This window comes from Chiloscyllium punctatum, chromosome 1 (genome assembly GCF_047496795.1).
Source record: "Chiloscyllium punctatum isolate Juve2018m chromosome 1, sChiPun1.3, whole genome shotgun sequence".
Taxonomy (NCBI): Eukaryota; Metazoa; Chordata; class Chondrichthyes; order Orectolobiformes; family Hemiscylliidae; genus Chiloscyllium; species Chiloscyllium punctatum.
Window position 1 is genome coordinate 110,905,483 of NC_092739.1, and position 17,358 is coordinate 110,922,840.

At 51.3% G+C, this 17,358-nt stretch overlaps 1 protein-coding gene across 1 annotated transcript in view; it reads left to right on the forward strand.

Moving 5' to 3' along the window:
* Positions 1-17,358, forward strand: part of npr2 (natriuretic peptide receptor 2) — a 183,308-nt gene that overhangs the window by 101,726 nt on the left and 64,224 nt on the right. The window lies entirely within an intron of this gene.

A 17,358-nucleotide genomic window follows, 5' to 3' on the forward strand; every position in this document is an offset into this window, starting at 1 on the left:
AGTGGGCATCAAGCAGCTGGCTTCCAGAAATTACATTTTCAACATCAGCTTCGAAAACACAGTTATTTTATCAAGATAACTACTTACTTATTAATAGTAAAGCCAAAAACTGAGGATGCTGGAAATCTGAAACAAAAATAGAAATTCCTGGAGAAAATCAGCAGCATTTGTGAAGAGAAAGCAGAGTTAATGTTTTGGGTCCAGTGACCCTTCATCAAAAATGTTAATTGCTAACTAATGAAACATAGCCCATTATTGTACTTGTGAAGTAAAAATTATTAATAAGTCTGTAAGTTAGCTTGCTGAGCTTGAAGCTTTGTCTTCAGACATTTGATAACCATACTAGGTAACTTTATCAGTGAGAGTCCATCTTCTCAAAAGTCACTATTGATTATTAATATCCCAACGTAGGGGAGCCCAAACAGCAAAACCTTTAATTACTGTTATGGTGCCGTGCTGTAGCCAATGAGACCTAAATTCCAGTCTCATTTGCTCCAAAGGTGTGTAATGACATCTTTGAACAGGTTGATTAGGAAGAATTTTCCAAATGCTGTGAGTGTGAAGCAAGTTTGCATTCAGCTACATTTTGATATTTCAGGTGTGTTTTGTGTCCAAAGTTGAGTGTAAACAAATGTATGTTATTTTGGTTAGATAGTAATTGCATATGCTTAGGTCAGAAAGTATGCAGAGTGTAACGTCAGTCAGTGAGCATACTGATTGAATCCAGTAGTGCATTGATTTTAATGTTCCTGTTAAAGTCCACAGTTAACCTTGCATAGTGGAACAATCAATTACAAAGCATTCTTTCCCATCAGGTTATTTCAAGGAATCATCAATAACTTTGGCTTAGTTTCTCATTGACATCTATCAAGCATTAATAAGTTAGTTCTCACATTTGGTGATCAGGATTGCTACATATGATTGGCGTGGCTGTCACCATGTAGTGGGATATGTAGTAATAAAACTTGGTTCTGACATCAAGGGTTCACATGCCCTGTCACTTGTATCCTATTTCCAGCAGCATGACAGGGTCATGAAGCAGGGATGACATAGAGGAGGACAAGCTGCTCAAATAGGGAGGAAGAGGAAGAGAAGGACTTGCACCAGGAGCTCCTGTCCACCCAATGTGCTCAGAAAGTGAAGTGGTTTGTTTTGTTCAGGGTATTGGTAGCGCCTTTCAATGTCAACTCTGCCATGGCTGCTTTTAGGAGCCCTGACTAGACATTATTACTACCAGACACTTAACAAGTTGCCAGTCCACTTTTTGAGGCATTGCAAATTCCCAGCCGGGGGCATGATAGCTGTGTTTCACTATGGAGGTGTTATTGAAGTCTGCCACTGGTTGCAGGCAGCCTGGTGACTTCAGAGTATGGAAAAGACAGAATTGTCAGTGACTGTAAAAGTGATTCTGAATGCAACTGTGGGAAGAACATTGTCATCTAGAATAGTATGGCAGGGATCCTGATCATTTAGTCCAAATAGAAGGAAGAATTAGGTGATGGTTAAACATGGTCATTCTGCTATAACACACATTTCGTCAACGCAACTTGCTGTAATGCTCTTTCTAAAGCACAAATATTTAAAATGTGTGTTGGTTGTAACACAATTACATCGCCAACACTTTAAGCGCTGTTTCTCAAGTGTGAATTTTCTATAACATGATGTTGCATAAGAATACAACCAATGCATGATAAGAGAACTGACTGTATATTAATTCAGAGATAATTGGGTGAGCACTTGACTGGGTGCATATAAAGGGGGAACAAGTAATCAGTGTTGGAGTTTATGGTGTGGGAGTGGAAATAAATCTCTGAGTAGAAAAGTATATGTCTGGAATTGATGTAAGTAGCATTTAACCTCTGGTATTTAACAAAGGATGGTTTGCGTTGGCCTTTTTCCAGACTGAAACAGGCAAAGTCTCCAACATCTTACTATCTGTTATTGCATTCGATGCAGATAAAGAGGAATACATAACCAGAAACTGCCAAGTTAGCAGTTTTCCCCAGGTGCAGGGAGCCCTTGTGACTGTACACTTGCATGTAAGCTCAGAGATATACCACAACAGTAAACGATCCTAATCCTTCTGTGTTTCACTGGAGTGTTGCCATACTCTGCATTCATTTTAACTTGAAGGTGGAAGACTATAAAAAATGTTTTATACTGTTTCATTAGGCCTGATCAGGCTACAATTTCCGCTGATGCTAATTCCTCTTTGAAGAAGAATAAGACTCTTGGAATACATATTGGAAAAATATCTTCCTTGATAGTGAAAAAGTAGTGTTCGGATCATTATCATCATACCATTGGGGAATGATAGAATAATGGCAATGTCACTAATGTAATAACCCTGTGGCCTAGAACAATATTCTGGTGACATGAGTTCGAATCCAATCACAGCAACTGGGAGATCTCTTAAATATAATTAATAAGTCTATGAACCAAATTATTCATAATCATGAATTTGGGCATCTTGACGTACACTCTAAAATAACTTAGTAAGGTGCTAAAAATCTTTACAGGAAGAAATATTATGAAGCACATAGATTGTAACAGTTCAAGATGGCAGCTCAGTACCACTTTCCCAAGAACGGGCACATATTCGTAACAAGTATTTATCTTGCCAGTAATACCCATATTCCAAAGAATGTATAAAAAAACTTCACACATAAAATGATCATAAGCAACGGAGTGAGGCCAGCTGAAAAGGAAAGGTACAATATAAAAGATGCAGAAAAGTAACAAGGGCAGGAGATGCATGGGAACACCACCAAGTTCTCCTCCAAACCACACATCATTTGGACATGGAAATATGTCACTATTCCTTCGCTGTTGCAGTGCCAAAATCCTGGATCTCATTTCTTAACATTTCAGGTACACTTAAATCACCATAGAATATTATGGTTCTAGAATAAAATGCAAGAGCAAAGATGTACTACTGAGGCTGTAAAAGGCTCTGGTTGGACCGCATTGGAATATTGCGAACAACTTTTGCCGCCATATCTAAAGAAGGATCTGCTGGCCTTGAAGGGGATCCAGAGGAAATTTGTAGGAATGAAGGGCTTGTCATATGGGGAGTGGTTGAGGACTGTGGGTCTGTATTCAATGGAGTTTAGAAGGATGAGAGGGGATCTGATTGAAGCTTACAGAATATTGAGAGGCCTGGATAGAGTAGACATAGAGATGTTTTCACTAGTAGGACAGACTAGTACTTGAAGGCACAACCTTTAGAACTGAAATGAGATGGAATTTCTTCAGCCAGTGAGTGGTGAACCTGTAGCTGAATCATTGCCACAGAGGGCTGTGGAGCCTTGAATGTACTTAAGACAGAGATAGATAGAAACTTGATGAGTGAGGGAATCAAGGGATATAGGAAGAAAACAGGAGAATGGAGTTGAGAAATACATTACCCATGACCAACGGACCAAATATATATTTACCCAGCCTTGACAGCCCTCTATGGGTAAAGTTTAGTATCCTCTGAGAGAAGATATTCATCCTCATCTCTGTCTTAAACGTGAAGCCTCTTATTCTCAGATTATATCCTCTGATCCTAGATTCTCCCACAAGGGGAAACAATCTTCCCATGCCTATACTGTCAAGTCCTCTTACAATCTTACATGTCTCAATAAGGTCACTGCCAATTCATCTGAATTCCAATGAGTATGGTCCAAAGCTACTCAAATTTTCTTCATAAGATATTCCCTTCATACCTGGCATCAGTCCAGTGAAACTTCTCTGGACTGCCTCCAAAGCCAGTTTATCTTTCCTAAGAAAAAGGGCCCAGAATTGTTCACAGTATTCCAGCTGGGGTCTGACCAGTGTCTGGTATAGTTTTAGTGAAACCACCCTTCTTTTATACTCCACTCCCTTTGAAATTATGGCCAACACTTGATTTGCTTTCTCTATTACCTGTTGAGTAGAGATGCTATCTTTTTGAGATTTATTCACGAGGACTTCCAGACCTTTTTACAGACCTTCTCCATTTAAATAATATTCAGCTCCTCTATTGTTCCTGCCAAGTGCATAACCTCACATTTCCCTATACTTTATTCCATCTGCCAAGGTTTTACCCACTCGCTTAACCTTTCTATGTCCCTTTTTGTGTCATCTAAAAATTTGACTGTAGTATATTCACTTTCCTCATTGAAGTCACTGATATATAGTGTTAATAATTGTGACCTTAGCACTGATCCCTGTGGCAGTCCAATGGGCGCAGGATTCTGAAAATGCCTACTTTATCTAAAGTCTTTGTCTTTTGTTCATTAGCCAATGCTGTTTCCAATATCATGTGCTTTAAATTATTAAGTAATGGTGGTATGTTATAAAATGCCTTTGAAAATCTAAATACATTGCATCTACTGGTTCCCTCTTATCTATCCTGTTCATTACTTCCTCAAAGAACTCTTACAAATTTGTCAGGCACTATTTTCCCTTTGTGAAGCTGTGCTGACTTTGATCGTATTATTTATTTCTAAGTGCTTTGCTATTACATCCTTTATAAAGATGCCAACATTTTCCCAATAACCAACTTTAAATTAAACAGCCTGTAATTACTTATTTGTTGTCTCCTCTTTTTAAATAAATGCGTCGCATTGGCACTTTCTCTGTTGTGACAGCTTTGTATTTATTTTCTGTCCTCCTTTTAGAGTCGTAGAGATATACAGCATGGAAACAGACCCTTTGATCCACTTGTCCATGCCGACCAGATATCCCAACCCAATCTAGTCCCATCTGCCAGCACCTGGCCTATATCCCTCCAAACCCTTCCTATTCATATACCCATTCAGATGCCTTTTAAATGTTGCAACTGCACTACCCTCCACCACTTCCTCTGGCAGCTCATTCCATACACTTAACACCCTCTGCATGAAAAAGTTGCCCCTTAGGGCTCTTTATATCTTGCCCCTCTCACCCTAAACCTCTAGTTCTGGACTCTCCCACACCAGGGAAGAGACTTTGTCAGTTTATCCTATCTATGCCTCTCATGATTTTATAAACCTCTACAAGGTCAGTCCACAGCCTCCAACACTCAAGGGAAAACAGCCCTAGCCTATTCAACCTCTCCCTATCACTCAAATCCTCCAGCCCTGGCAACATCCTTGTAAATCTTTTCTGAATCTTTTTTGCGCAACATCTTTCCGATAGGAAAACTAGAATTGCACACAGTATTCCAAACGTGGCCTAACCAATGACCTGTACAACTGCAACATGACCTCCCAATTCCTGTACTCAATACTCTCAAAGACAACACGAACACACATACAGAGACACCTCCACATCCACACAGAATTTGTACTTTTCTTCATTACAGAAGGCAGTAACCTGGACCCCACTTTGGCTGACACGCCTCCTTTTTGACTCAAAAGCACCGTAATTTTGAGTGAAGTATTATTTCTGTAATTTAACTTGCATGGACCCCAATCTAAAGCTAACCGACAGCTTCAAAATAGTTGGCACTGTTCCCAAATACAAACTAATCAGGAACAGCATGATTCTGAACCCATGACACATACAAGAAAGTTGTTGCATGAGTTTTGTAAACAAAACTGCACATACACCAAATATTTATTGGTACTGGCTGCATGAAGGCACAGAAGTACTAATGCAATTCTAAAGGCATTTAGAGGCATGCTTCCTTGAAGATTGTGAATTTTTATATAAATTAGTGCATTTCTATACTTCACTTTTATTGGAATTTCAATCTAAAAAGAGCGAAACAATGACATACAATTTTCACTACTCTGCTTTATTCCATTGCCGTAAATCCAGTCGAGTTCAATATGGAGTTCCTGCCATAGTTTCATCTGAAAATAATGAGTTAGGATAAGGAGCAGCATTGGCTCTCTTGAATATGTTCTGCCATTTGCTAAGATCACAGCTGGTCTGATTCAATCCATTTTCCTGGCTAGCTTCGTCCTATTTCCTTTGACTCCCTTATCCTTCATTCATCTATCTCTATCATAAAAGTATTTAAAGACCTGCCTCCCCAACCATAATTATATGTGGCAACTCTGGGGCAAAGTGACTTTTGGATTTTCAACATGCAGATCAGACTGAAATTTATGAACATGTGTAAATGTATTCACAAAATGTTCAGGGGGAATGAACTGAGTAGAGGGACTAACAAAACAGTTGAAGTACCATGGCACACAATGGATCAACAACATGTTGCTGTAAGACAATGGGTGTAGGTAAATTACACTCTTCACCTTCCTTAATAATTGACACGCTGTTGTGAGAAATTTAGATAATAAAATTGAATATATATTTAGCAATAATTGGGCCAAAGTCCTGGAAAATCATTGTAAACAATACCTACAGACTGCGGAGGTTTAAGACAATGGATCGCCATCTCCTTCTGGAGACCAACTGGGGATTGAGCATAAATGCCTTGCCCGTAATGACTGCAGCTCATGAATGAATTTTTAAGAATATTGGATCTGAAAAGAAACAAGTTGGTGGAAGCATCCATTTTATATGTCAGCTTTGAAGAAAGAGAGCCACAAAATTTTCACTGGAGTGCAGAAATTAGGGCAGGTCATAGATCAGCCTGTTGCTGCGATAAGAGCCCAACTTAGTACATTTTCTCAATCTGACCAAAATACTCTAGGATGGAATAACTTATGGAATGAGAAAGGCAGCTGAGGAATCTGATCACAAATGAGACAGTGCAGAAGAGGTGATCAATGGGAGCAGTAAAAGGGCAAGCTGACTGCTTACGAGGTGAAGAACATGGAATCATTCTAATGGGAGCCAGGCAAAGGTCATGAGGTAATCAAAGAAGTGCTAAATCTCAAAGCCAGTGGGAGGAGGGGGAAAGAAAGAGAGCAAGAGAGAGAGGGAAGAAATCTAATTGTGCAGCCAGTGTGGAATGCAACACAGACCAAAAGGTTACTCAACATTGTGGAAAGCAGCCATAAATTATGGCAACGTTAATATTGTGGTCGATGTTGCAATTCAGTGAACAAACAAAAATCACATTCATGCTGTGCAGTCTTGAGCAGATGCAGTCTACCCAATGAGAGAGATTGAGAACTGTTGCCAAAAGTGAATAACATCGAATTGGAGTTAGTGTCATGTTCATGTTCATGTTACATGGGCATTAGGACAGATGTGGCCCGAGTGGACTGCGAAGGAAGACTAAAAGTAGTTGATGAGCAGTAGCAGATGTTTAAGGAGATATTCAATTCCTGCCAGCTAAAATATATCAAAGGGAGGAAAAAGGATTGTAAAAGAGGATACAACATCCTTATCTAAGTAAGGAGGTTAAAGACAGCACCATGAGCGGCACGGTGGCACAGTGGTTAACACTACTGCCTCACAGCACCAGAGACCCAGGTTCATTTCCCACCTCAGGCAACTGACTGTGTGGAGTTTGCACATTCTTCCCGCGTCTGCGTGGGTTTCCTCTGGGTGCTGCAGTTTCCTCCCACAATCCAAAAATGTGCAGGTTAGGTGAATGGGTCTGGGTGGGTTGCACTTCGGTGGGGCGGTGTGGACTTGTTGGGCCAAAGGGCCTGTTTCCACACTGTATTGAATCTAAAAAAAATTGAGGCATAGCACTAGGCTGGAACATGAGAAAATATTTTAAAAACTACAAAAGGATTACTGAAAAGTAACAAAGAGAACAAAGGTAAATTATGAAAGAAAAGTAGTGCAAAGTTTGGATAGCAAAAAGCTTCAGTAAGTATTGTCCAGATCCGGGCGCCCAGTTATTGGAAGGATATTATTAAGCTGGAGAGGGTTCAGAAGAAATTTGCCAGGATGGAAAGTTTGAGTTATAAAGAAAGGCTGGATAGGCTGAGACTTTTTTCACTGGAGTGTAGGAGGTTGAGAGGTGACCTCGTAGAAGTTTATAAAATAATGAGGGGTACAGATAGAGTGAATGGTAGTTGTCTTTTCACGAGGCTGCACAATTTCAATACTAAGGAGCACATTTTTAAAGTGAGAGGAGAAAGATTTTAAAATGATACAAGAGGCAAAATGTTTTGCACAGAGGGTGGTTCGTGTGTGGAATGAACGTCCTGAGGAAGTGGTGGACGCGGGGACAATTACAACATTGAAAAGACATTTGGATAGATACATGAATAGGACAGTTTTGGAGTGATAGGGGCCAGGAGCAGGCAGGTGGAACTATGTTTAGTTTGCGAATATGTTCAGCATGCACTGATTGGACTGAAAGGTCTGTTTCCGTGCTGTATGACTCCATGACTCGAAACGAAGAGAGTAGCTAAAGTGAATGTTGGTCCCTTGGCAAATGAGCATAGGGAGCTAATAGGGGAGAACACAGGATTGGTGGAGGCACTAAAATGGGCCGTTAAAAGAGGAATCTGGGTAACATTGTCTCTCAGCAGCAGAAGGAAAAAACAGACAACAAAGTAAGGAAAGATGGTGGAATTGGTTTTGATGCTGAGATGGAAAATACCAGTCCTGTGTCTGGGCAGGATCCTGGAAGCTGAGATGTTGAAGATGAGGAGGATGAAGAAGAGGAACTATGATCTGGTCACCTTTGCCCCCATGTAGACATTTTGGATTAGTGGTGCTGGAAGAGCACAGCAGTTCAGGCAGCATCCGAACTGCTGCCTGAACTGCTGTGCTCTTCCAGCACCACTAATCCAGAATCTGGTTTCCAGCATCTGCAGTCATTGTTTTTACCCCATGTATACATATCTGCACATATATATTGCGCCGAGCTTGGTCACCGGATTGGTGGTCAGTGAAGAGACCCAGCGCAGACAAGTGATGGTCAGTAAGAGGGCTCAGTGCGGACACGTGGCGGTCAGTGACGGAGCACAGTACAGACACGTGGCTATCAGTGAGAGGGCCCAGTGCAGACACGTGGCGGTCAGTGAAGGGTCTCGGTGCAGACACATGGCGGTCAGTGAGGGGGCCCAGTGCAGACACATGGCGGTCAGTGAAGGGGCTCAGGGCGGACACGTGGCGGATAGTGAGGGGTCTCAGTGCAGACATGTGGCGGTCAGTGAGGGGGCTCAGTGCGGACACATGGCGGTCAGTGAGCGGTCTCAGTGCAGACACTTGGCGGTCAGTGAGGGGAATCAGTGTGGACACATGGCGGTCAGTGAGGAGTCTCAGTGCAGCCACGTGGCGGTCAGTGAGGGGGCTCAGTGCGGACACATGGCTGTCAGTGAGTGGGTCAGTGCGGACACGTGGCGGTCAGTGAGGTGGCTTAGTGCAGACACGTGGCGGTCAGTGAGGGGGCTCAGTGCGAACACGTGGCGGTCAGTGAGGGGTCTCAGTGCAGACACGTGGCAGTCAGTGAGAAGGCTCAGTGTGAACACGTGGCAGTCAGTGAGGGGGTCAGTGCAGACACGTGGCGGTCAGTTTGAGGGCCCAGTGCAGACACGTGGCGGTCAGTTTGAGGGCCCAGTGCAGACACATGGCTATCAGTGAGGTGGTTCAATGCGGACATGTGGCGGTCACTGAGAGGGCTCTGTGTGGACACGTGGTGGTCAGTGAGGGGGCCCAGTGCAGACACGTGGCGGTCAGTGAGGGGGCTCAGTGCGGACATGTGGCGGTCAGTGAGGGGGCTCAGTGCGGACACGTGGCGGTCAGTGAGGGGGCTCAGTGCGAACACGTGGCGGTCAGTGAGGGGTCTCAGTGCAGACACGTGGCAGTCAGTGAGAAGGCTCAGTGTGAACACGTGGCAGTCAGTGAGGGGGCTCAGTGCAGACACGTGGCGGTCAGTGAGGGCGCTCAGTGCGGACATGTGGCGGTCAGTGAGGGGGCTCAGTGCGGACACGTGGCGGTCAGTGAGGGGGCTCAGTGCAGACACGTGGCGGTCAGTGAGGGCGCTCAGTGCGGACATGTGGCGGTCAGTGAGGGGTCTCAGTGCGGACACGTGGCGGTCAGTGAGAGGGCTCAGTGCGAACACGTGGTGGTCAGTGAGGGGGCCCAGTGCAGACACGTGGCAGTCAGTGAGAAGGCTCAGTGTGAACACGTGGCAGTCAGTGAGGGGGCTCAGTGCAGACACGTGGCGGTCAGTGAGGGCGCTCAGTGCGGACATGTGGCGGTCAGTGAGGGGGCTCAGTGCGGACACGTGGCGGTCAGTGAGGGGGCTCAGTGCAGACACGTGGCGGTCAGTGAGGGCGCTCAGTGCGGACATGTGGCGGTCAGTGAGGGGTCTCAGTGTGGACACGTGGTGGTCAGTGAAGGGGGTCAGTGTGGACACGTGGTGGTCAGTAAAGGGGTCAATGTGCACACATGGTGGTCAGTGAAGGGTTTCAGTGTGGACACATGGCGGTCAGTGAGTGGGCTCAGTGCTGACACGTGGCGGTCAGTGAGGGGGCTCAGTGCGGACATGTGGCGGTCAGTGAGGGGGCTCAGTGCGGACATGTGGCGGTCAGTGAGGGGGCCCAGTGCGGACATGTGGCGGTCAGTGAGGGGGCTTAGTGCAGACACGTGGCAGTCAGTGACGGGGCCCAGTACAGACACATGGCGGTGAGTGAGATGGCTCTGTGTGGACACGTGGCGGTCAGTGAGGGGGCTCAATGCGGACATGTGGCGGTCAGTGAGGGGTCTCAGTGTGGACACGTGGTGGTCAGTAAAGGGGTCAGTGCGCACACGTGGTGGTCAGTGAAGGGTTTCAGTGTGGACACATGGCGGTCAGTGAGTGGGCTCAGTGCAGCCATGTGGTGGTCAGTGAGTGGGTTAGTGCAGACAGGTGGTCAATGAGTGGGCTCAGAGCGGACACGTGGCGGTCAGTGAGGGGGCTCAGTGCGAACATGTGGCAGTCAGTGAGGGGGCTCAGTGCGAACATGTGGCGGTCAGTGAGGGGGCTCAGTGCAGACACGTAGCGGTCCGTGAGGGGAATCAGTGCAGCCACGTGGCGGTCAGTGAGGGGGCTCAGTGCGGACACATGGCTGTCAGTGAGGTGGCTTAGTGCAGACACGTGGCGGTCAGTGAGGGGGCTCAGTGCGAACACGTGGCGGTCAGTGAGAAGGCTCAGTGTGAACACGTGGCAGTCAGTGAGGGGGTCAGTGCAGACACGTGGCGGTCAGTTTGAGGGCCCAGTGCAGACACGTGGCGGTCAGTTTGAGGGCCCAGTGCAGACACATGGTTATCAGTGAGGTGGTTCAATGCGGACATGTGGCGGTCACTGAGAGGGCTCTGTGTGGACACGTGGTGGTCAGTGAGGGGGCCCAGTGCAGACACGTGGCGGTCAGTGAGAAGGCTCAGTGTGAACACGTGGCAGTCAGTGAGGGGGCTCAGTGCAGACACGTGGCGATCAGTGAGGGCGCTCAGTGCGGACATGTGGTGGTCAGTGAGGGGTCTCAGTGTGGACACGTGGTGGTCAGTGAAGGGGGTCAGTGCGGACACGTGGTGGTCAGTAAAGGGGTCAATGTGCACACATGGTGGTCAGTGAAGGGTTTCAGTGTGGACACATGGCGGTCAGTGAGTGGGCTCAGTGCAGTCATGTGGTGGTCAGTGAGGGGGCTTAGTGCGGACACGTGGCAGTCAGTGCGGGGCCCAGTGCGGACATGTGGCGGTCAGTGAGTGGGTCAGTGCGGACACGTGGCGGTCAGTGAGGGGTCTCAGTGCTGACACGTGGCGGTCAGTGAGAGGGCTCAGTGTGGACAGGTGGCGGTCAGTGAGGGGGCTCAGTGCGGACGCGTGGTGGTCAGTGAGTGGCTCAGTGCGGACACGTGGTGGTCAGTGAGGGGGCTCAGTGCAGACACGTGGCGGTCAGTGAAGGGTCTCGGTGCAGACACGTGGCGGTCAGTGTGGGGGCTCAGTGCAGACACGTGGCGGTCAGTGAGAGGGCCCAGTGCAGACACGTGGCGGTCAGTGAAGGGTCTCGGTGCAGACACATGACGGTCAGTGAGAGGGCCCAGTGCAGACACGTGGCGGTCAGTGAAGGGGCTCAGGGCGGACACGTGGCGGACAGTGAGGGGTCTCAGTGCAGACACGTGCCGGTCAGTGAGGGGAATCAGTGTGGACACATGGTGGTCAGTGAGGAGTCTCAGTGCAGCCACATGGCGGTCAGTGAGGGGGCTCAGTGCGGACACATGGCTGTCAGTGAGGGGTCTCAGTGCAGACACGTGGCAGTCAGTGAGAAGGCTCAGTGTGAACACGTGGCAGTCAGTGAGGGGGTCAGTGCAGACACGTGGCGGTCAGTGAGGGGGCTCAGTGCGAACACGTGGCGGTCAGTGAGGGGTCTCAGTGCAGACACGTGGCGGTCAGTGTGGGGGCTCAGTGCAGACACGTGGCGGTCAGTGAGAGGGCCCAGTGCAGACACGTGGCGGTCAGTGAAGGGTCTCGGTGCAGACACATGACGGTCAGTGAGAGGGCCCAGTGCAGACACGTGGCGGTCAGTGAAGGGGCTCAGGGCGGACACGTGGCGGACAGTGAGGGGTCTCAGTGCAGACACGTGCCGGTCAGTGAGGGGAATCAGTGTGGACACATGGTGGTCAGTGAGGAGTCTCAGTGCAGCCACATGGCGGTCAGTGAGGGGGCTCAGTGCGGACACATGGCTGTCAGTGAGTGGGTCAGTGCGGACACGTGGCGGTCAGTGAGGTGGCTTAGTGCAGACACGTGGCGGTCAGTGAGGGGGCTCAGTGCGAACACGTGGCGGTCAGTGAGGGGTCTCAGTGCAGACACGTGGCAGTCAGTGAGAAGGCTCAGTGTGAACACGTGGCAGTCAGTGAGGGGGTCAGTGCAGACACGTGGCGGTCAGTTTGAGGGCCCAGTGCAGACACGTGGCGGTCAGTTTGAGGGCCCAGTGCAGACACGTGGCGGTCAGTTTGAGGGCCCAGTGCAAACACATGGCTATCAGTGAGGTGGTTCAATGCGGACATGTGGCGGTCACTGAGAGGGCTCTGTGTGGACACGTGGTGGTCAGTGAGGGGGCCCAGTGCAGACACGTGGCGGTCAGTGAGGGGGCTCAGTGCGGACACGTGGCGGTCAGTGAGGGGGCTCAGTGCAGACACGTGGCGGTCAGTGAGGGCGCTCAGTGCGGACATGTGGCGGTCAGTGAGGGGTCTCAGTGTGGACACGTGGTGGTCAGTGAAGGGGGTCAGTGTGGACACGTGGTGGTCAGTAAAGGGGTCAATGTGCGCACATGGTGGTCAGTGAAGGGTTTCAGTGTGGACACATGGCGGTCAGTGAGTGGGCTCAGTGCAGCCATGTGGTGGTCAGTGAGGGGGCTTAGTGCGGACACGTGGCAGTCAGTGCGGGGCCCAGTGCGGACATGTGGCGGTCAGTGAGTGGGTCAGTGCGGACACGTGGCGGTCAGTGAGGGGTCTCAGTGCGGACACATGGTGGTCAGTGAGGGGGCTCAGTGCGGTCATGTGGCGGTCAGTGAGGGTGCTACGTGCAGACACGTGGCGGTCAGTGAGGGGTCTCAGTGCTGACACGTGGTGGTCAGTGAGGGGTCTCAGTGCTGACACGTGGCGGTCAGTGAGGGGGCTCAGTGCGGACACGTGGTGGTCAGTGTGGGGGCTCAGTGCGGACACGTGGTGGTCAGTGAGTGGCTCAGTGCGGACACGTGGTGGTCAGTGTGGGGGCTCAGTGCAGACACGTGGCGGTCAGTGAGAGGGCCAAGTGCGGACACGTGGCTATCAGTGAGAGGGCCCAGTGCAGACACGTGGCGGTCAGTGAAGGGTCTCGGTGCAGACACATGGCGGTCAGTGAGAGGGCCAAGTGCGGACACGTGGCTATCAGTGAGAGGGCCCAGTGCAGACACGTGGCGGTCAGTGAAGGGTCTCGGTGCAGACACGTGGCGGACAGTGAGGGGGCTTAGTGCGGACATGTGGCGGTCAGTGAGGGGGCTTAGTGCGGACATGTGGCGGTCAGTGAGAGGGCCCAGTGCAGATACGTGGCGGTCAGTGAGGGGGCTCAGTGCGGACATGTGGCGGTCAGTGAGGGGGCCCAGTGCGGACATGTGGCGGTCAGTGAGAGGGCCCAGTGCAGATACGTGGCGGTCAGTGAGGGGGCTCAGTGCGGACATGTGGCGGTCAGTGAGGGGGCTTAGTGCGGACACATGGCAGTCAGTGACGGGGCCCAGTACAGACACATGGCGGTCAGTGAGATGGCTCTGTGTGGACACGTGGCGGTCAGTGAGGGGGCTCAATGCGGACATGTGGCGGTCAGTGACGGGTCTCAGTGTGGACACGTGGTGGTCAGTAAAGGGGTCAGTGCGCACACGTGGTGGTCAGTGAAGGGTTTCAGTGTGGACACATGGCGGTCAGTGAGTGGGCTCAGTGCAGCCATGTGGTGGTCAGTGAGTCGGTTAGTGCAGACAGGTGGTCAATGAGAGGGCTCAGTGCGGACACGTGGCAGTCAGTGAGGGGGCTCAGTGCGAACATGTGGCGGTCAGTGAGGGGGCTCAGTGCGAACATGTGGCGGTCAGTGAGGGGGCTCAGTGCAGACACATGGCAGTCAGTGAGGGGGCTCAGTGCGAACATGTGGCGGTCAGTGAGGGGGCTCAGTGCAGACATGTAGCGGTCCGTGAGGGGAATCAGTGTGGACACGTGGCGGTCAGTGAGGGTGCTCAGTGCGGACACGTGGCGGTCAGTGAGGGGGCTCAGTGCAGACACGTAGCGGTCAGTGAGGGGGTTCAGTGTTGACACATTCTGGTCAGTGAGAGGGCTCAATGCAGACACGTGGCAGTCAGTGAGGGGGTCAGTGCGGACACGTGGCGGTCAGTGAGGAGTCTCAGTGCGGACACGTGGCGGTCAGTGAGGAGTCTCAGTGCAAACATGTGGCGGTCAGTGACGGGGCCCGGTGCAGACACGTGGCAGTCAGTGATGGAGCTCAGTGTGGACACATGGTGTTCAGTGAGGGGGCTCAGTGTGGACATGTGGTGGTCAGTGAGAGGGCCCACTGCAGACACGTGGCGGCCAGTGAGGGGGTTCAATGCGGACATGTGGCGGTCACTGAGAGGGCTCAGTGTGAACACGTGGCAGTCAGTGAGGGGGCTCAGTGTGGACACGTCGTGGTCAGTGAGGGGGGTCAGTGCAGACACGTGGCGGTCAGTGAGAGGGCCCACTGCAGACACGTGGCGGTCAGTGAGGAGTCTCAGTGCAGACATGTGGCGGTAAATGAGGGGGCTCAGTGCAGACACGTGGCGGTCAGTGAGAGGGCCCAGTGTGGACATGTGGCGGTCAGTGAGGGGTGTCAGTTTGGACACATGGTGGTCAGTGAGGGGGGGTCAGTGTGGACATGTGGTGGTCAGTGTGTGGCCCAGTGCAGACACATGGCAGTCAGTGAGGGGGCCCAGTGCAGACACGTGGTGGTCAGTGAGAGGGTCAGTGCGGACATGTGGCGGTCAGTAAGAGGGCTCAGTACGGACACGTGGCGGTCAGTGAGGGGGTCTCAGTGCAGACACGTGGTGGTCAGTGAGGGGTCTCAGTGTGGACACGTGGTGGTCAGTAAAGGGGTCAGTGCGCACACGTGGTGGTCAGTGAAGGGTTTCAGTGTGGACACATGGCGGTCAGTGAGTGGGCTCAGTGCAGCCATGTGGTGGTCAGTGAGTGGGTTAGTGCAGACAGGTGGTCAATGAGTGGGCTCAGAGCGGACACGTGGCGGTCAGTGAGGGGGCTCAGTGCGAACATGTGGCAGTCAGTGAGGGGGCTCAGTGCGAACATGTGGCGGTCAGTGAGGGGGCTCAGTGCAGACACGTAGCGGTCCGTGAGGGGAATCAGTGCAGCCACGTGGCGGTCAGTGAGGGGGCTCAGTGCGGACACATGGCTGTCAGTGAGGTGGCTTAGTGCAGACACGTGGCGGTCAGTGAGGGGGCTCAGTGCGAACACGTGGAGGTCAGTGAGAAGGCTCAGTGTGAACACGTGGCAGTCAGTGAGGGGGTCAGTGCAGACACGTGGCGGTCAGTTTGAGGGCCCAGTGCAGACACATGGTTATCAGTGAGGTGGTTCAATGCGGACATGTGGCGGTCACTGAGAGGGCTCTGTGTGGACACGTGGTGGTCAGTGAGGGGGCCCAGTGCAGACACGTGGCGGTCAGTGAGAAGGCTCAGTGTGAACACGTGGCAGACAGTGAGGGGGCTCAGTGCAGACACGTGGCGATCAGTGAGGGCGCTCAGTGCGGACATGTGGTGGTCAGTGAGGGGTCTCAGTGTGGACACGTGGTGGTCAGTGAAGGGGGTCAGTGCGGACACGTGGTGGTCAGTAAAGGGGTCAATGTGCACACATGGTGGTCAGTGAAGGGTTTCAGTGTGGACACATGGCGGTCAGTGAGTGGGCTCAGTGCAGCCATGTGGTGGTCAGTGAGGGGGCTTAGTGCGGACACGTGGCAGTCAGTGCGGGGCCCAGTGCGGACATGTGGCGGTCAGTGAGTGGGTCAGTGCGGACACGTGGCGGTCAGTGAGGGGTCTCAGTGCTGACACGTGGCGGTCAGTGAGAGGGCTCAGTGTGGACAGGTGGCGGTCAGTGAGGGGGCTCAGTGCGGACGCGTGGTGGTCAGTGAGTGGCTCAGTGCGGACACGTGGTGGTCAGTGAGGGGGCTCAGTGCAGACACGTGGCGGTCAGTGAAGGGTCTCGGTGCAGACACGTGGCGGTCAGTGTGGGGGCTCAGTGCAGACACGTGGCGGTCAGTGAGAGGGCCCAGTGCAGACACGTGGCGGTCAGTGAAGGGTCTCGGTGCAGACACATGACGGTCAGTGAGAGGGCCCAGTGCAGACACGTGGCGGTCAGTGAAGGGGCTCAGGGCGGACACGTGGCGGACAGTGAGGGGTCTCAGTGCAGACACGTGCCGGTCAGTGAGGGGAATCAGTGTGGACACATGGTGGTCAGTGAGGAGTCTCAGTGCAGCCACATGGCGGTCAGTGAGGGGGCTCAGTGCGGACACATGGCTGTCAGTGAGTGGGTCAGTGCGGACACGTGGCGGTCAGTGAGGTGGCTTAGTGCAGACACGTGGCGGTCAGTGAGGGGGCTCAGTGCGAACACGTGGCGGTCAGTGAGGGGTCTCAGTGCAGACACGTGGCAGTCAGTGAGAAGGCTCAGTGTGAACACGTGGCAGTCAGTGAGGGGGTCAGTGCAGACACGTGGCGGTCAGTTTGAGGGCCCAGTGCAGACACGTGGCGGTCAGTTTGAGGGCCCAGTGCAGACACGTGGCGGTCAGTTTGAGGGCCCAGTGCAAACACATGGCTATCAGTGAGGTGGTTCAATGCGGACATGTGGCGGTCACTGAGAGGGCTCTGTGTGGACACGTGGTGGTCAGTGAGGGGGCCCAGTGCAGACACGTGGCGGTCAGTGAGGGGGCTCAGTGCGGACACGTGGCGGTCAGTGAGGGGGCTCAGTGCAGACACGTGGCGGTCAGTGAGGGCGCTCAGTGCGGACATGTGGCGGTCAGTGAGGGGTCTCAGTGTGGACACGTGGTGGTCAG